Source organism: Mytilus edulis, chromosome 3, assembly GCF_963676685.1.
Source record: "Mytilus edulis chromosome 3, xbMytEdul2.2, whole genome shotgun sequence".
NCBI lineage: Eukaryota > Metazoa > Mollusca > Bivalvia > Mytilida > Mytilidae > Mytilus > Mytilus edulis.
The window spans coordinates 50,470,001-50,488,794 of NC_092346.1; the positions used below are offsets into that span (position 1 = coordinate 50,470,001).

Below are 18,794 nucleotides of genomic sequence, written 5' to 3' on the forward strand. Positions count from 1 at the left end.
AACTCTTTAACCATTTTCATTAAACTTTGGGAAATTGGTTATATCTATTGACGTGAGCTCCCTTTTTTTTCTTTTTTTTTTATAAATTTTAAATTTAAAGTTTCTGGGTAATGGGTTTTTATTCAATAAAATTGGTGGGTTTTTTTCAGTTTTCTGATAATATCTCAAAAATGCTTTCACAAAGCAAGGAATTTTGGTGAATTCTTTATATCTATTAACATGAGGTAACTTTCAATTTTTATAAATTTTAGATTTTACGTTTCCGAGTTTACGGGTTTTATTAATTAAAAAGGGGTGATTTTCCAGTTTTCAGACATTAACACAAAAATGTTTTCAGCAGTTCTCATGAAACCTTGGTGTATTGTTTATATATATTGACTGAAGCTCCCTTTGTTGCTAATCAAAAAAGTGACCTAAAAGAGTTTGAATATTCTGACTTTTTCTAAATGACCATTCAATGAGGTGTGTGAATTTTTCTTAATAAAACTTTGAGGCAAAGTGGTATATAGGGTAGAAAAATCAAAAGCACCAATTATAAGCATGCAATTTATCAAGTACTTTGAACGAATTTTGACACTCTAAAAGCAATTTATTCCACTATTTTCAAAGGCCTTATTTGAACAATTTTTTATCAGCTGAGGTTTTTGATTGTTCCAAGTGTACTAGTAAGTAGAATACATAGTTTAGTAGGGAAACAATGGCTTGAAACGAAATAAATCTTTGTTTGTAATGAGTTATGTGCAGCTTCGGACCCAAGTACATGGTTGGAACTTTCATTGTACAATGCATTTGGTTCTGCTTTGAAAAGAATCACAGAGCTGAGTCTATGTACCATATTATATAAAAGGTTAAGTGGTTGTTAGGACCTAGTCCTTAATTGAGATCCTTGTCAGATATTCCTGGCCATATGTTTTCCTTTTTGTCATATTAAGAATTGTTTTAATTTAATATGTTCGTACGGAAAACAAGGAACATTATTCTCATACAAAAAATTAAGATAATTCTAAATACACATTCATAAAAAAAATGGAATTTATTACAAATGATAATCATAAGATATACTTGAATTGTCCTGGACCTCACTTCTGTGATGGGTATATGTTAATGGAATCCTTCTCTGAATACGGGACAAACATATTAGTAGTGGTAGACCCCAGTGGCCAATGATCTTCAATTTATACCGAATATTGACTGTCAAAAAAATGCTAACATTCCAATTTTCAATAACAGTTAACAGCAAATACATTATCACAATAACAGATAACAAAAAAAACTAAAAGCCCAATAACAGCTAACAAAGAATAAGACAATAACAGCTAACAGCAAATATATTTTCAAAATAACAGATAACAAAGAATTAAATTGCCCCATAACAGCATAACAGTTAAACCCCTTGCCCCCCCTCCAATATCAATCTTCAAAATCTTCAAATGTTTGACTTGGGTATCAATACCAAAAAAAACGAAGAACATAAGGTAAACTAAAAAAGAACAGATTGTTTTCTGACCCTAAAAGATGTAGCAAGGACACTAGTTATTAATAGAAAAAACAATTCTGAGACGAGAACCTGTGCCCCCACTCCATCTTCCTCAACCAATGAAAGCTGGCGGCCACGTAACAGCCCAACAGTGGCGCTTAAAATTGACGTTAAAACACCAAGAATCAATCAATCATACTCAGTGGCGGATTCAGAGGGGGTCCCGGGGGATGGACCCACAGACACTGCTTTTTTTTCTTAGACAGTGCTTGTGGATGGACACCCCTTTTTTTGTTAACGATCAATGCATTTGAATGGGGATATATAGTTGGACCCCCTCAAGTTAGCCTGGATTGGGAACCGCTTTTAAAAATGACTGGATCCGTCCCAGACTTCAGTTTTTATTCAAATGTTCAATCTGAATAAAACCATATACCATGCAGTACCATATAAAACTAAGAAAGCCTCGGAGGCTTTGTTTCATTTCCCTGCATCAATTCATCCCCAGAACCCAGAAGGAAAACATACACAGTCACATGATGTGGTACACCGTAACACGTGCTAAACTAAGGTTGATACCTCAGAAAGCCTTTGTTGTGGGTTAATATTGTAGTTCCTCTATACAAATATCTACTAGTAAATGATTATAAGTCTTTTGAATTTCAGGTTCGTTTGATTGGTTTAAAAAAGGGGGGTTGTACTCCTGTGGTTGTACAATGTGTGTTGTTGATGTAAATAGGGAGTTTTGACACTCAATTGGTAAACATTGTGAAATTAATGTTATGGAACAGGATATATTGAAGGAATTAATTTTTTTTTTTGGGGGGGGGGGTCTAGGGATAGTGGCCAGAACATTGAATTTACATAAATATTCTATAATAAATTTATTTTATAACTGTTCCTTGATCACATTAAAATATTGATGATCAGCATGTCAATCAGAAACAATTTAAGTTCTGATTTTCATTGAACTTTGTTCCCTTCATAGTAAGATTCAAAGTGGAATTGGCCCTACCTAAATTGGTAATGTTGGCAAAAGTGAATTTAAATTAATTCATAGCTTATAGCCCTGTCTAAATTGCTTAAGTTTACAATGGTGAATTAAATGAATTCAAAGGGGAATTGGCCCTACCAAATTGGTAAAGACTCTGCAATGGTGAATTAAATGAATTCAAAGGGGAATTGGCCCTACCAAATTGGTAAAGTCTGCAATGGTGAATTAAATGAATTCAAAGTGGAATTGGCCCTACCTACATTGGTTAAGTTGGCAATGGTGTATTTAAATAAATTCAAAGACCCTGGCTAAATTGATAAAGTTTGCAATGGTGAATTAAATGAATTTAAAGGGTATTGGCCCTACTAAATTGGTAAAGTTTGCAATGGTGAATTAAATGAATTTAAAGGGTATTGGCCCTACCTATTAAACTGTTTAGATTTACAATAATGTGTTTATATACATGTATTCCAAAGGATTATTAATTGGCACTACCTCTTTCCCATGGCAGGTGGTCTGATTTTCATTAGATCATTAATAATTTGTCTACATCCTTAATATGTATGAAATGTTTGCCACTGAACATTTATCAAACAACAAACTAACAATCTCTACATGGTGTATGTGGTAACTTGCAATTTTTGATATTTTTATTTTTGGATTAGATTTTGATATAATTTATTACTAGAAAAGTTTGATAGAGTTAATTCTTAGTTTTTATTGAGTAGTTTTTAGTCATGCATCAGTGGTTATATTTATTGTAAGACTTCCTTCATGGCTCAGTGAGTTTTGATAGATTGGTTAGTAACTCTCTAGGTTTTACTAGTTTGTGTTATGAAAACTCTGTTCTGTATGATAATTGGTTAATTAAGTCATATGTCTATTTTGGAGGGAAATTCTATTGTTTGATTAGAATTGGATTTATTTTGAACTGAGTAGTGTATGCTGTCAATGGCTGTTCAATTCGTTCTATGAAATAATTTGTATTTATATTTGGTGGACAGCTTAATTTTACTTTTATAAAAACATAAGGTCAGTATTTTCAACTTCTCCTTTTGATATATATAAACAATACTGTGAATTCATTTATTTTCATGGGTATCAATTTTTCGTGGAGAGGAAAACTTACATTTTCGTGGATATTTAATTTGTGGTTTTACCAATCTCTGCATACAATTTATGCCTATAAATAATTTATAATTCGTTGAACATTTAGATTTGTGGTTCAACTGTACCCACGAAAACCGTGATAAATGGTATCCAACGAATAAAAATAAATCCACAGTATATTCCATTGACATTCAATGAGTATACATACTGTTCGCTGGTGGCTTTGAAAGACTTTGTAAGGTTTTATGTTTTTCAGAAGTTATGTATACTGCCAGGTGTTGATATGGTTAGGTGTGGAATATATTTGGATGTTCAGTAGGTCCTTTATGGTGTTATTTGGTTCTGATGTGATATCCGACTGAAATTGATCATGAATGACTTTTTCAATGATGGCAGTTATGAGGTTACCATCTTTTTTGAGAGCTGGGATACATGATTTGTCTGTTCTTATTGATTTAATAAACTAGAAGAGTTTTAGACTATATTCCGGTCAAAATTTTGATGGGACATATTATAGTATACAAATGTACAGTCTCCGGCCGTCCGGCTGTCTGTCTGTCTGAAATTATACCACAAGTTTTTTGTACCACAAAGGGATAGGATTGGTTATGGGGGTTATGGCTCAAACCATTTAGGAATTGGGGGCAAAAAAGGGGGAAAACAAGGGTTTCCTGGTTAATGGACAATAAAGACATTTTTAAAGCAGTGTAAGGGAGTTAATCCAATCAATTCGCAACAGCATAGTGAACAGCAGTAAAAGGAAAATATTTAATATAAATTCAATTCTAAGTTCTTTGACTACAGTTATTCTATTTCACAAACCTATAATGTGTCAAATATTTAATTGCAATCCAAATTCAGACCTGTATCAATTATTAGTGCTAATATTGTCCATTTTTGTCCCAACTGTTTGCTCAGCGAAGTAATTTATTATTAGGTGGTCTGTCCTTTCTATATACACTAAACAGTTATTGCGGATTCGATCATTAATATTCGTTGGATACTAATTTTCACGGATTTATTTGGTACAGGGCAAATAAAATATAAAAAAGTAGAACATTTGTCCTTTTAAGAAAATACATCAAATAAAATGTCCAGTGGCAAATATAACAAGAAGAATAGAGCTCACATTGTCATGTATCTGTCTAGAGAACAATTAACAGTTTAACCAATCAAATTTGGGTAAAATTTTTGAACTGGTTGGCAAAACTTACTGAAAACTTCTATGTTGAAAACCTTGTATTGTAGGGTCAATAGACTCAAATAGTATATGGGAGCAGCATTGCTAGATCAAAAAAAATCCCAACAAAACTTTAGGGAAGGTATGGGTACACTAAACACAGATACTTTTTGTTTGCAACATATTTTCTGGAATAATTTTAATATTAAATGTTTCTTTTCAGTACTTTGACACTTAGTAACAAACCTAGTCATCTAAAATCTAAATTGGTAGTCAGATGCATCTAGGAAAGCAAGACAGAATATCAACTTCATTTCACAAACATGTTGATTTCCCTTGATACAGTAGACCAAGTGAATACAGGTATAGTCAAATAGTTTATTACAAAACTTAATCAATTTTTTTTTTATTTTACCATCCGGATTACTAGCAGGTTTATCTGATAATTATAGATTATCAGTGATCATCTCAACGAGATCGATTTTCTCGCTTGAGCCGGAACGGCGAAAGCGAGAAAGGCAACCGAGTTGAGATGAACAATGATAATCTTTTTATCGCTATTTTACCTATGATGACGTTGTCAATTTCATGTCAGTTTCGTTAGCAACGCCACGTACATGCTTAGTTTCTATCGATAATTTTCCATCTCAAGCGAGAAGCATGAGATGAAAATTATCACAAAAAAAAGATCAAAGGAAAAATGCACAAAATAGCGATAATATGTTGTACTATATGTATATTAACAATTAGATTGTAAGTTTCTGTGGTGATCTAAACTAAATATACCTAAAAAAAAAAATCATAAATGTTTGAGACTGAAAGCTTCTGGATTAGTTTTTTGATGATGAATTTCTCCAAAAATTCTTTTTGATAAACTTTTCTCAGATTTGACTACTATTATGATTTGGACATTAAAGTATACAGCGGTATTCATCTTTGATAGACCTAGTGCTTCAGTTTAATAGGTAAACAAAGAATATACACACAGGAATATCCACCCAGAACACAAAATCAGTACATAGACAGCATAAATAAACAAACAAAAGAAAGGAAAAGTGCTTTTATTGCTGTTCTTCATCTCATATATAATCAATTTGCACAAAATTTATCATTTTCACTCAAAAGTTTGAATAAGTTTTAAAAAAAATTAAATGTATGAAAATATACTTTTTGTTGCTATTGATATATATATACAAGTCATTTATACAGACATACATTTTATCAATGAAAGTTATCATTATAAGTTATAAGGTAATATAAGTTAAGAACTCTTTTTTAGCTCACCTGGCCTAAAGGGCCATGTGAGCTTTTCTCATCACTTGACGTCCGTCATTGTCGTCTGTAGTCCGTGGTCGTTAATACTTACAAAAAATCTTCTCTGAAAATACTGGGCCAAATTAAACCAAACTTGACCACAATCATCATTGGGGTATCTAGTTTTAAAAATGTGTCCGGTGACCCGGCCAACCAACCAAGATTTATAAAGAATGATAAATAATATAGAGTTTTAAGTTCCATTCTTTCATATTTATTAAAAAGAAATGATGTTTTAGAGGAGCCAACAACTGAGCAGAGAGCAGAAGAGAGATTGATGACCTTGAAGAGTAAGCAATGGGAACAGTAAGACAGCTGTTAAGTATATATCTGGGATTACCAAATATTATGGTAAGAACCTCATCTATAATCAAACTTGGTGAGTATTTTTTTTGTTGGTTAGATATTATGCATCATTATGAAAAAAGGGGGGTGTAGGGTATAAATCAACAAGGCAGCTACCCAATGAAAATAAATAACCAAAGACATCTACAGGTCTTCAACTATAGACTGATGTTTATACAATACATGAACTTGTAAATCATCCAAAATGTCAGCACAAAAAGTAAAAGATATGTGAGTAAAATGAACAGACTAACAAATAACTTACATACACACCAATATCTGACCTAAGCACATGAGCATGTTGCAGGGTGAAACTTTTTTTTATATAAAGCCTACCCTTTTTGTGCAATGCCTAACCAAACTACAAAATTTCATACAGAAAACTTTTCAAATTGAAGGGTTTCAAATTTTGAATAAGGTAATTTGTTAATCTTTAAAAAAAAAATGCCAGATGCAATTAACAAACAACAAAATAATTGGAAATCTTGACTCCCCTGCAAGAGAAAAATGTCACTCTTATTATTGAGTAAAATGGCAACTACCTCAATGGTCTTTAAAATTAATTCAGTTGCTCTGGTCATTTTTCAAAATTTAACAAGTGAATGGAGTTGTTTTGATGAAGCTTACCGTTAATCAATGGGAGATAACTGTGACCACATGGATCATAATTCTGAAAACTTATCCTGAAATCCTGGGCTTAAAAACTCAAAATCCTGAGGTCCCAAATTTAAATAAATCTTGGAAGGGTCAATCCCAACATCCCAAGGTTAAAAACACCCAATCCCGGAGTCCCGATAAAGGTCCTATCCCCCGTCATATCTGTAATTGATATCTAAGATAAAAGAAATACAGAAATTGTTTACATTAAATTGCCTTTTGCCATGCTTACATCAACAAAAATCTTTTTTTTCATTTTCCAAAATAAATTCCAAGACTAAGATGTAGGATGCCATTCTTCTAATAAAATACCACAGCATAAAGACCAAAATCAGCACAATAAAATGTCCAATGTGTGTCCTACATCTTGAAATAAATATCATTTTAAAAATGTTCAATTATCTTCAAAAACATTTAATATTAATTTTTTTTACTCATTTCTACTCTGTTGAGACTATTTGACTAGCACTGCACTTTGACTTTGACTAAGACAAACAAAATGTTTATTGAAGTTGAATGGCCTAAGTGATGACTTGGTTGAGGTCATGGAAAGCATTTTGTCATTGTTGGTTGTTTCATGGGCTTTGACCTCTTGAGTCATAAAGACCTTATGTATGTTAGTTCTATTGAAATGTTCAATGCATTGTCAATGCTAAACATTTGATTGACTTTGACTGATTTTTTTTTAGTTTCTGAAGAGTATAAATGAGTTTGAACAAAGTGCAGCATAACTTTTTCTGCATGATAAGAAGATTTGATTTTAATATTTTCACCAAATTTACTGATGATAGCAAGGCTTATGGTTTGTGCAATATTAGAATATGCTTTTTTCACAAGGAGCTTGTCACTTTCACTAAAAAAAACAATAAAGATACCATCAAATTTGTAAAGCTAAGCTTAAGGTTTGATGTGTTATACACATAGGAGCCTGAAATTGTTAAAAAAAAATTACTTAATTATCTTGTGTATTTGTGTCAGCTTCCATTCACTTTTTAAAAGTTTGAAAAAATACATTAAGAGGCATTTATTAACATAAATTAAAGTAGAATAATGAAGTAATGACCTGCAATTAGCAAGTAGATATAGGAAGATGTAGTGTGAGTGCCAATGAGACAACTCTCCATCCAAATAACAATTTATAAAAGTAAACCATTATAGGTCAATGAACGTCCTTCAACATAGAGCCTTCGCTCACACTGAACAACAAGCTATAAAGGGCCCCAAAATTACTAGTGAAAAACCATTCAAGTGGGAAAACTAACGGGTAGCAGTCTGTTTAGTTAAATTTTGTAAAAATGAGCTAAAAACATTGCTAATTTATTATTTTTTTTCCAAGACTATAATTTAACCTCATTTTGGTCTGCATGCATGCAACATTTAATAGGTACCATTGTAGTAGACGGTTGCTCAGCTTGGTCAGATAATAAAAAGAACAGAATGTCAAAATAAAAATATGAAACAAGGGAGCCACCGCACACAACAGGTTTGGTGACTGGTTTTTCCAACAAAAAATACAAATCTTATACAAAATTGAAAATAATGTCAGAGACAATAACCCAACCAAAGAGCAGAAAACAGCCGTAGGCCACTAATGGCTCTTCAACTCAACCAGAAAACTCAGCATCAGGAGGCAGGCTTCAGCAGGCCCTACACAAAAATGTGTACTAGTTCAGTAAAAGTGGATGTCATACTAAACTCAAAAACATAAATGAACTAAAACTAAAAAAAACATACAAGACTAACAAAGGCCAGAGGGTTCTAACTAGAGACAGGTGCATAAATACAGTGGGTTAAACAGGTTTGAGAGATCTCAACCCACACCTACCGGTATACCTCTAGGAGCCAACATAGAAAAAACAATTCACACAGTAAAACTCAATTAAAAAGAAGTCTGTGTCCCATGTCAGAAAAGGTAACATAAGAAACAGACTAACTAAGCCAAATGGCAATAGTTTTGGTACTTTTACAGCAGTTACAATGCTAAATTTCATGGAAAAATAAAGTAAAAAAAAGTTAATTAAATTTTGAATTTTACTTTATAGAAAATAGAATAAAGTTTACTTGATTTTTTTCTTATATGCCCGTATGTAATGTTGTATATTTATTTATATTTCATTTCAGAGTTCACCAACAGATGTTTAATTTTATAATTTTGAATTTTGCAGATTGCAGCAGGGGGATGTTACAGTCATAGACCTTGAATAGACTCCGTTGTACTAGACCAGGGAGGGTAGCGCATAGTTTCCGCAGCACTATACAATAGTAACAAGATCACTCTACCATGAGCTTGTTAAAGGGCCCGTTTGATGAAAGTGACACCAACGTTCTCCAACACACTACAGATTTTTTTTTACAGATGCAGCCGAGAGGATGTTTCAGTCATGCAACGTTCTCAAACACTAATAATTTACAATTTTTTTTTTGTTTTAGATGCAACCTCAGTCATAGACCCTAGAGTATGGCTATGTTGTAACAAATGAAGAAAAGTGGCATATAGATTTCTGTATGTCCATTTCTTTGTATAAAAGTGATAAATTACTAATCTTTCTTATTTATATTCATTTCAGAGTTCTTACAAAGATGTTAAGGTATACAATATTTATTATTTTTGTCTTTTTGTGTGTTTTTGTCAATGAGAGAAAACATACAGAACAAATCAATCCGAAGTGTTTTAAAACTGGTGTAATTTGAGACAGAACACCCTGGAACACAAAAAATATCCTACCTCACAAAATTAAACACAACATCTTATTTTCACCTTTTTTCATTGAAGCAGCATACGCAGTGTAATCAAGAATGTATGCATGTCCTTGAACATCTAGAAATAGAATATCTCTAATAGTAAGCAGTCCGGTATAATGATCAACAAGAGCTACACTAAAAATAAAGTAAAAAAAGTTAATTTAAAAAAATATATATTTAATTTTTGAAATTTACCTCAAAGAAAATAAAATAAAGTTTAATTGATTTTATTCTTATATATGTGTAATGTTGTATATGTATTTATGTTTCTTTTCAGAGTTCACCAACAGATGTTTAATTTTATAATTTTGAATTTTGCAGATTGCAGCAGGGGGATGTTACAGTCATAGACCTTGAATAGACTCCGTTGTACTAGACCAGGGAGGGTAGCGCATAGTTTCCGCAGCACTATACAATAGTAACAAGATCACTCTACCATGAGCTTGTTAAAGGGCCCGTTTGATGAAAGTGACACCAACGTTCTCCAACACACTACAGATTTTTTTTTACAGATGCAGCCGGGAGGATGTTTCAGTCATGGACCCATTTGATGGAAATGACACCAACGTTCTCCAACACTAATAATTTACATTTTTTTTTGTTGTAGATGCAACCTCATCCATAGACCCAGAGTATGGCTATGTTGTAACAGATGAAGAAAAGTGGCATATAGATTTCTGTATGTCCTTTTCTTTGATGGAAGTGATAAATTACTAATCGCTCTTCTTCATATCCATTTCAGAGTTCTTACAAAGATGTATAGGTATACGGTATTTATTATTTCCGTCTTTTTGTGTATTTTTGTCAATGAGATAAAACACACAGAAAAAATCAATCAGAAGTATTAACTGGTGTACAAATTTGGAGGAACACCAGAAATATCCTACCTCACAAAATTTAACACACCAGACACATTAATTTTCACCCTTTTTCAATGAAGCAGCACACACAGTGTAATCAAGAAGTTATTCATGTCCTGGAACATCTAGGAATAGCATATCGCTAATAGCATTTCTACAATTATCCTAAAAATTCAAACAGTCGGGTACAATGATAAACAAGAGATACACAAAAAAGGAATATACCAAAGGGCCAATATTAAACCATGTGGTGAAAAAAGACGAGACAAAACATAACCAAAAGAAATGACAGAAAATTGTCCACACTGATAACAAAATATTGTACAGCAACAACCCAACCAAAGACCTGAGAGCACCAAGCACCAATCCAACCAAAGACCAGGGATGATCTCCAGCACGGAGCACCAACCAAAACAAAGAACAGGCATGAACTAGGGCAAAGAGCACCAACCCAACCGAAGACCTGAGAGGTTTTCAGGCACCATGCACCAACCAAACTAAAGAGCCAGGGATGATCTCAGGCACCAAGCACCAACCTTTCCAAAGACCAGGGATGATTCCGGCACAACACACCAACCTTACCAAAGACCAGGGATGATTCAGGCACAACACACCAACCTTACCAAAGACCAGGAATGATCGCAGACACCAAGCACCAACAAAAAAAAAGGGTGATCTCAGGCACCACAGAATGGTAGCAAGTATTTGATATGTTAACTTATTTACTAATTGTTTAAGTTAAATGTTTTTTTTTCATTCTTTGCTCCATTTTTTCTATCAAAAATTGTCAAAATGCAACATGAATTTTTTATGTGTTTTTTCATCTCTTTCTTCAAAATGTTTTACTTAATATAATAAGTAAATAATTTCTTGAATAGAAAAAAAAATTGGAAATGTTAATTTACTTTAATCAATGAATGAAAAAAGAAATGTTCAAACCTTTTCATGCATAACCAAATTATTAAATGTGTTAAATAAAAGATTATAAATAACAATTTTCTATATTTTTTGGAGTAAATTAAGATATGCTTCTATGAATTTTTACAATTGAACTGTTCCAAAATTTAATAATGTATCTTTTTTTACAGAAATCTAAGGTAAAATAACAAATAATGACTCGGGTTTACATGAAAACACTGATATCTTGAATGACAGTAGCATAGGTGGATCCAGGGAGCCTTGCCCCCCCCCCTTTTTGTGGGAAGATTATATAAGGAATCACTGTAGCATGACTGGAGCGGACCCCCTCATGAAAAATTCTGGATTCGCCACTGAGTAGTGAAATAAAAATTCACTAAATTAGAAGGGGAGGTAACTCGTATGAAATGAAGGTTTCGATACGATAAGGTATTTCAACTAAGTGATGCAATTTTGCTCTAAATTTGTGAAGTAAAATTCAAGTACACTATGCCAAGATCAAAATTCATGTATATTTTACTCTTGGGAAAGTTGAGGGGGTACATTATTAAACCTTGGGTATTTTATTATTAATATATACTGCTTAAATGTGATTCTATCTGAATTGAAATCAGTTTGCCCAGGTGAAAAAGCCTCCTCCACTATTTTATGGAAGAAGCATTTAGTAATTGGGAAAATGTGATTGAATTTGATTCTGAATTTCTAAAATTAGTTAATATTTATATATAAAACAAAATCATTTATGATTATCACAAATATTGACCATCAAAATTTTTAACAATGTTTCTGGATTATGAAGAGCCATTTTTAATTATAAAAGTTTTCCTCATGTTATTTATTACAGAAGCCAAATGATCATTTGATTAATAATAGCATAACACCTTCTTTATTCTCATAATTAAAAAAATATCGAGATATATATAAATATGCCAATATAAATCCAAGTGGTACTGATTACATTCTTGTCGGTGGATTCTTGAATAAGTTTCATTTAATATTTAAAACTTACCAAAAAGTATTTTCCTTTAGAACATATTCAGTTTGAATACATAGATGACAGTATTTTTAGTTAGCATTTCATGGGAACAACGTAGTTGGAATTTTGACCGGAATTTTTTTTTTTTTAAATCGGGCATTCAATAGTGATGTATAGATACAATTTAGAAAGTACTATAAAAACTGGAAATTAAATAATAAACTCCGAAAGAAGATTGATTTCATTTGATTACAACATACACAAAAAGCGTCCCCGATTATTAAAGGGAAAATTCGCAAAAAAATTAAAATTTGATATTATAAAATTGAGAAAGGAAATGGTGAATATGTCAAAGCGACAACCACCCGACCATAGAGCAAACAACAGCCGATTATCCTAAATAAATAAGCATATTCCCAAAATATTAAAGGTTTATTCGTCTAGATAAGTGAGTTATTAGATTTTTAAAATCGACTCTCAATTCTCAGGAAGACGCCATCTTGAAAACTAATGACCACAGATATCTAATTACCACAAAGTCCTAGTATCCAGCATGACATGTCCGTTAATCAGTGTTCAAATGACTTGTCAAACTGATGGATGTTCTACCCGACCAAGTAATGGAAGAAGTCTACATAGTTTCCAAAATCATCAAATCAAGTAATGGTTCACTTAGATTGATAAGAATATTTCAAAAAATTAATCTTAATTTTTTTAGAGGGTTAAATATTCAGCGTACAATGGTGAAGTCAGGTTGCAAAGCTGTAAATGACAAAAGATCGTATATTCCCCATTTCCATTCTCAATTTTATTGGTTTTAGCTCGTCACTAAATTTACATTTTTGGCACCGAGATGCAGTTTCAAGTATTATATAGTATTTATGCTATAATAATGTAAAAGTAGTCTCAATAAAGTGAAAAAAGTCCGGAGATACTTATTGTGGAGGAATTATAAACTGAGATTTATCTTTGCTGTAAAAGTTTTTTTAAATGCTTTTTTCTAACGTATATTTTTAGATTATTTTGGGTTTTGATCTAACTTGACCAACGTTTAAAAACTTGTCTTCTTGTATTCAGCATGGCTTAATACCGGTAATTACCGGGGTATTGTAAAAATGACATATTCGGGTATTCTTACGGTCGACTTCCTGACAGGCTTGTTTAATTTAATACACAATGAACAAGGTCAATGAATCACGTGCGTGATTGCGAGTGAACCAGGTGTGCTCAGGTAAAACTTATAAAATATACCATACCAATACGAAACTGTCCGTGATGTGATCTACAGCCTGTGTACAAAATCTTAACAAAAAAGAGTGGTTATAAGAATAGGTATAGACCAAATTAAATTTTACTTTTATTTATATTTCAGCACCTATTCTTCCGTTTTGCTATATAATTGTTGGTCCCGTTATTTTTAATCAGTTCGTCCCGTTTATACCCTCACATATGTAACTTCATTTTCACTCTAGAAAACTGTTACGTATATTTCAAAATGAATGCCGTTTTTTATAATTGTTCATTCATTTTACATATAGAACAAGAATATCAATTGGGAAACTTCGGACTATACAAATGCAGAATATACTGTGCCGGTTTGCTTTCGTCTAACGAGATAAGAGAAATGAAAAAAAACTGTCATGTAAAAACAAGCACGCTCAAATCAAAATATAAAAAAATATGTGAGTAAAAATTAACTGGATCAGAAAAATTAACAACCTTTGATCTCGAGTGTATTGGTAATAAATTTATTTGTTTTTATAGTATAGCTTCTTCCATTATCCAAATGATATCAGATAATCTATATAATTTCATAAGATTAACCCTTCCGACCTCACTAGAATCTGAGACTATGTGTTATAGTGGTATCTGCTAAAATCTATAAATGCCAATTATAACGCTAGAAGTAAAAATGTAATACAGGTACACCTTTCATTTGGTCATGGCTTTCAAATGTCTTAATTTAAGTGTTCCCGTACATTTTTTGCCTATTAAGAACAATTAAAATGCTTGTGTAAAACTAGTTTTATTTTCCCTATAAAAAAATATAAATAATTGATAAGAGTGTATATCATTTATTCCGACAACTAAATTTAATTTCCAGACTTAAACCGGTTCATTTCTTAGTTTAGTAACTTCTTTGAATTCAAATAAAATAATAGCACCAAATATAATTAAATAATTCCACGGCGATTCACTTGTATTTGTCAACACCTTGAAAATGTATTTTAAATTTGTATATTAGACTTGACCTCCTGTCGTATAATCCACTGATCCGAATAGACAGTCACACCTGGCACGGTGTGCCCTAGAGGCCAAGCTATTTACCGATCTGCAAATAACATTTCACCTTTATACAGGCCTTTCACGAGTATTGTCGAAGAATAATACACACATCGCATAAATAAAGTCATAACGTAGACAGACAAAGGTCAATAAGCGTAAACCTATATATTGTCTAAACAGTTTAAGTTATATACTTTAATTTATTCACTTTATCAGTCTCAAAAAGTATAAATTTAAGCAAAAAAAAAAATAATTATAATAATTTCTTGTGCTGTCTACAAAAATAATTCGAAATATATACGGTAAATATAGAAATTTTACTCGTGAATGTGTACAACTGCACGACTGTGCGTTTTATTTTCTTATTATCGGATGGTTATTAGTTATAGCATTAGTCGTCGGCACGCTTACGATAACGGTAAAATATGATTAAAAACCAAGACTTTTAATGATTGTATTTTAAATCCCGGCATGCAAAAACCAGGAGAAAACGTCACGACCTACAGGAAGTAGTTAATATTTTTTCATTAATTATTGAATTTCTCCTTTATCACTGCACATATAGCGATAAAACTTTGTGAGTATATATATTATGTCATAATGAACATATTTAAACCATAAGTAAAAAATCGCGAATTTTCCCTTTAAACCATTGAACAAAATTTTCTTCTGGAATGCAGTAAAATGATTTGCCCATCAATTTCAGTAGTTCAATTTGGCATACTTTAATATGCAACAACAGTCTAAGCTTAAAAAAAAAGAGGTTGGAGATTAACCCAGAGTGGAAAGCCCGCGCTTATTTGATTTGTTTATAATATTTTGTCAAATTGATTAATGTAGAAATGGTGATAGTTGAAATAACTTTAGATGAGGTTTATTAAGTTGTAAAACATTTTAGGTCATTGGGTCCAATGATCAACTGATATTAATAAAACATTTTAAAACATTGTCTTGTTTGCATTGCCAGTGCTTTTGGGTTGTTGAAATTTGGTTTGCATAGCAATTAATTCATGCAATTTTTGGTGGTAGAGACACCAGTTTCAAAGGATAAAAACTGAAATTTCAGATTTGTAATTAAACAATTTCCCCAATTTTTTTACTGTTTTCAATACATCTTGATTGTCAAATTGGAGAGTAACATAGTACATTTGTACTTGAAACTAAATTTAGGTCACAGTCATTTGCATTTAAAGTTTCATAGCTGAACATTATTGTTCATCTTGAAAGTTGTTTTTGAAGATTAAACAAATATCAAATTATCATTTCAGAAATACATTGAGCTTTGAGCGCTGCGTCTCTTACTAACATATAACATAGTTTCTTTTTGGTGTAGCTTTCAGGAGTTAGTGTCTGGTTTTTTCTTCTGTTTTTTTTCATTTGTTCTTTGGATGGTGTTATGGTTTTCAAGTGTTCTGCTTTCAAAGGAATCTTCATATGTAATTCTGATATGAAAGTATTTGATATTTGTACGGTCATTTAAATATTAAACAAAAACCAATTTGGAGCTTAAAGCTACTTTGAATTTTTTATAATTTTTGATACAATATCAAAAGCAAATGTCTTAAATCAAATTCTAAATTGTATTTGACATATTATGATGTATTGGAAACGAAAAAATTAAATGTATATTTGTATCTTAAATTGAATTCAAATATTCAGAGTATTTGTTTCTTTAAAGCACTTATTGCTAACAAGGTAATGGTGAAGTAAAAGTAACATTTCAAAATTATAATCTAATTGGATGTATCTCTTATCTATAAAAATCACTTAAATCTTTAACCAAATGGGAAAGCAATTAATTAAATCATTTGACACCCCCCCCTAAAAAAAAATTTCATTCTGATTTATCTTAAAACTATCATCATTTCCCAGAGAAATTTAAATAATCATCCCTAGCGATGAATGGTAGTAAAATCTATTTTGCTTCAGATATCTCATTCTTGGGTTAATTTTTCAACTCTAATCCCCAATAATATGCTTTCATTCAGACATTTTACAAATTCTCCATACAAATCCCCAAAAAAATAATCTTGTGAAAAACTAAAATTTGTGGTTCTCATGAATAATAATAAAAAAAAACTGTCAATGATAGTGAATTAATCCACAGTATTCACTTTTTGCTTGAAAAAAATTGTAATCAAGTTTTATCATTAAGCCTCAAATGTTGTATATAAGCAACATCCATTACATTTAAGCAAGGGAGATAACTTGTTTCAAATTTTAATTTTATGATGAAAATTCTAAAAATAATTTCTGGGAACAGGCTATTTGTTTATGTCTTCTTTGTCCATTCAACATCATATTTTTCTAAAATCAATGTAATTTTTATTCGATTTAAAAATATTTAGTAAATATTTGGTTTATAATTATGATTTTGACTTTTACCGTTCAGGAGTTATGGTTCTTGAAAGATTGAAAAATGGCTTTTCCAGTCATGTATGTGCATTTACTCATGAACTGTTCGACCAAAGCTTTTCAAAGGAGTAGGTCCGGTAAGGACCGATTTTGGCCTCAAATTTCAGGTTCAATTGATGAAAGATTTTGACCACTTTTTAAACTCTTAAGTGTCTATTTTATTTGATTCAATTAGTTTATGTGAAAGATTTGAACTGATTCTGTCATTAAAAATGATCCGATTCAAGCTCAAATATGAAAAATCTACTAAATATGCCAAAAAATGCCACTTTTCAGATGGTTTTTGTCAAAAATGAAAGTGGTCGCATCCGTGTTTATCCTCAACCTTTATATATGTTATGTATAATCATAAAATACAACTTACATTTTAATATTAAGGATGAACACGAATGCGGCCACTTTCGTTTTACAAGATTACCGTCTTAAATTTAACTAAAATGCTAGAATTGTGAAGATTTCAGTGATTTAGCATGACTTAATGGTACTTGTACCCGATATATGTGCATTGTATTGTCAAAAACAGCCCATATTTATGTAACAGAAACATTATACTGTTCAATTAATAAATAAAGTTTACATTTTTACAATTTTGTAAAACTGCTAAATTTTGGGGCCAAAAAGGGGTCTTACCAGACCTACTCCTTTTAATATGTTGTTACTGATGACAAAATGGAGGTCAAGTACAATAATGTCAATTTTGACTTTAACCGTTCATCAGTTATGGTTCTTGAAAGATCGAAAAACGGCGTTTCCATTCATGTTGTTGCATTTACTCATGAACCATTCAACCTAAGCTTTTCAAATTTTAATATGTTGATACTGATGACAAAATAGATGTCAAATTTGATATTGACGATTTTCACTTTCACCGTTCATCAGTTATGGTTCTTGTGATAATTACAGGACACAAATAAATGTTAATAAATCCGGTTTGCTGTCGTTGTGACAGCCTCTTGTTAAAACATTTATTAGATTCATAAACTATTCTGGATTTTTACCAAACTTGAACAGAACTTGGACAAAAGCTTCTTTCAATTAAAAGATAAAAAAAGACTTTAGGGACTGCTACAGTGATTTAATAAGATATACATATTATGGTTCCTATGGCACATCATCAGGATTGCAATTACAGGAAAGTACAGAATTTTGTAATGATAATTTGCATTTCACAATGACAACATCAGGATAAATTATAAATAGGGAGTGAAGGTAGATGTGAATTATCTTTAACTGGATCAAGAATGTAAAAATAAAATATGTTTTTGTAAATTTGGACGACATTTGACTTGCAATTATGTACCATTTACTATGCTGGATGTAGTACAGACTTGCTTACGGTACCATTTCAACACTGGAAATAGTACATTTGTCTGAGCGAAGCCAATTGGAAGCACGTACCTCTTAGTGAAGCTAATTGGGAGCACATACCCTCTGTCTTGTTGCGAAGCCAATTGGAAGCAGTACATATATACCTCTGTCTGCTAAAGCTAATTAGAAGCAGTACCCCCGGCAGAGTGGTC

General features: G+C 31.7%; 1 long non-coding RNA gene across 1 annotated transcript; it reads left to right on the forward strand.

Annotated features, from left to right (window-relative positions):
- The first annotated feature begins 3,233 nt into the window (after positions 1-3,233).
- LOC139516716 (uncharacterized) lies at positions 3,234-7,136 on the forward strand. The gene is made up of 3 exons (XR_011663007.1): positions 3,234-3,503; positions 4,985-5,124; positions 6,315-7,136. It is a non-coding gene; the product is annotated as an uncharacterized lncRNA (long non-coding RNA).
- The last annotated feature ends 11,658 nt before the right edge of the window (positions 7,137-18,794 follow it).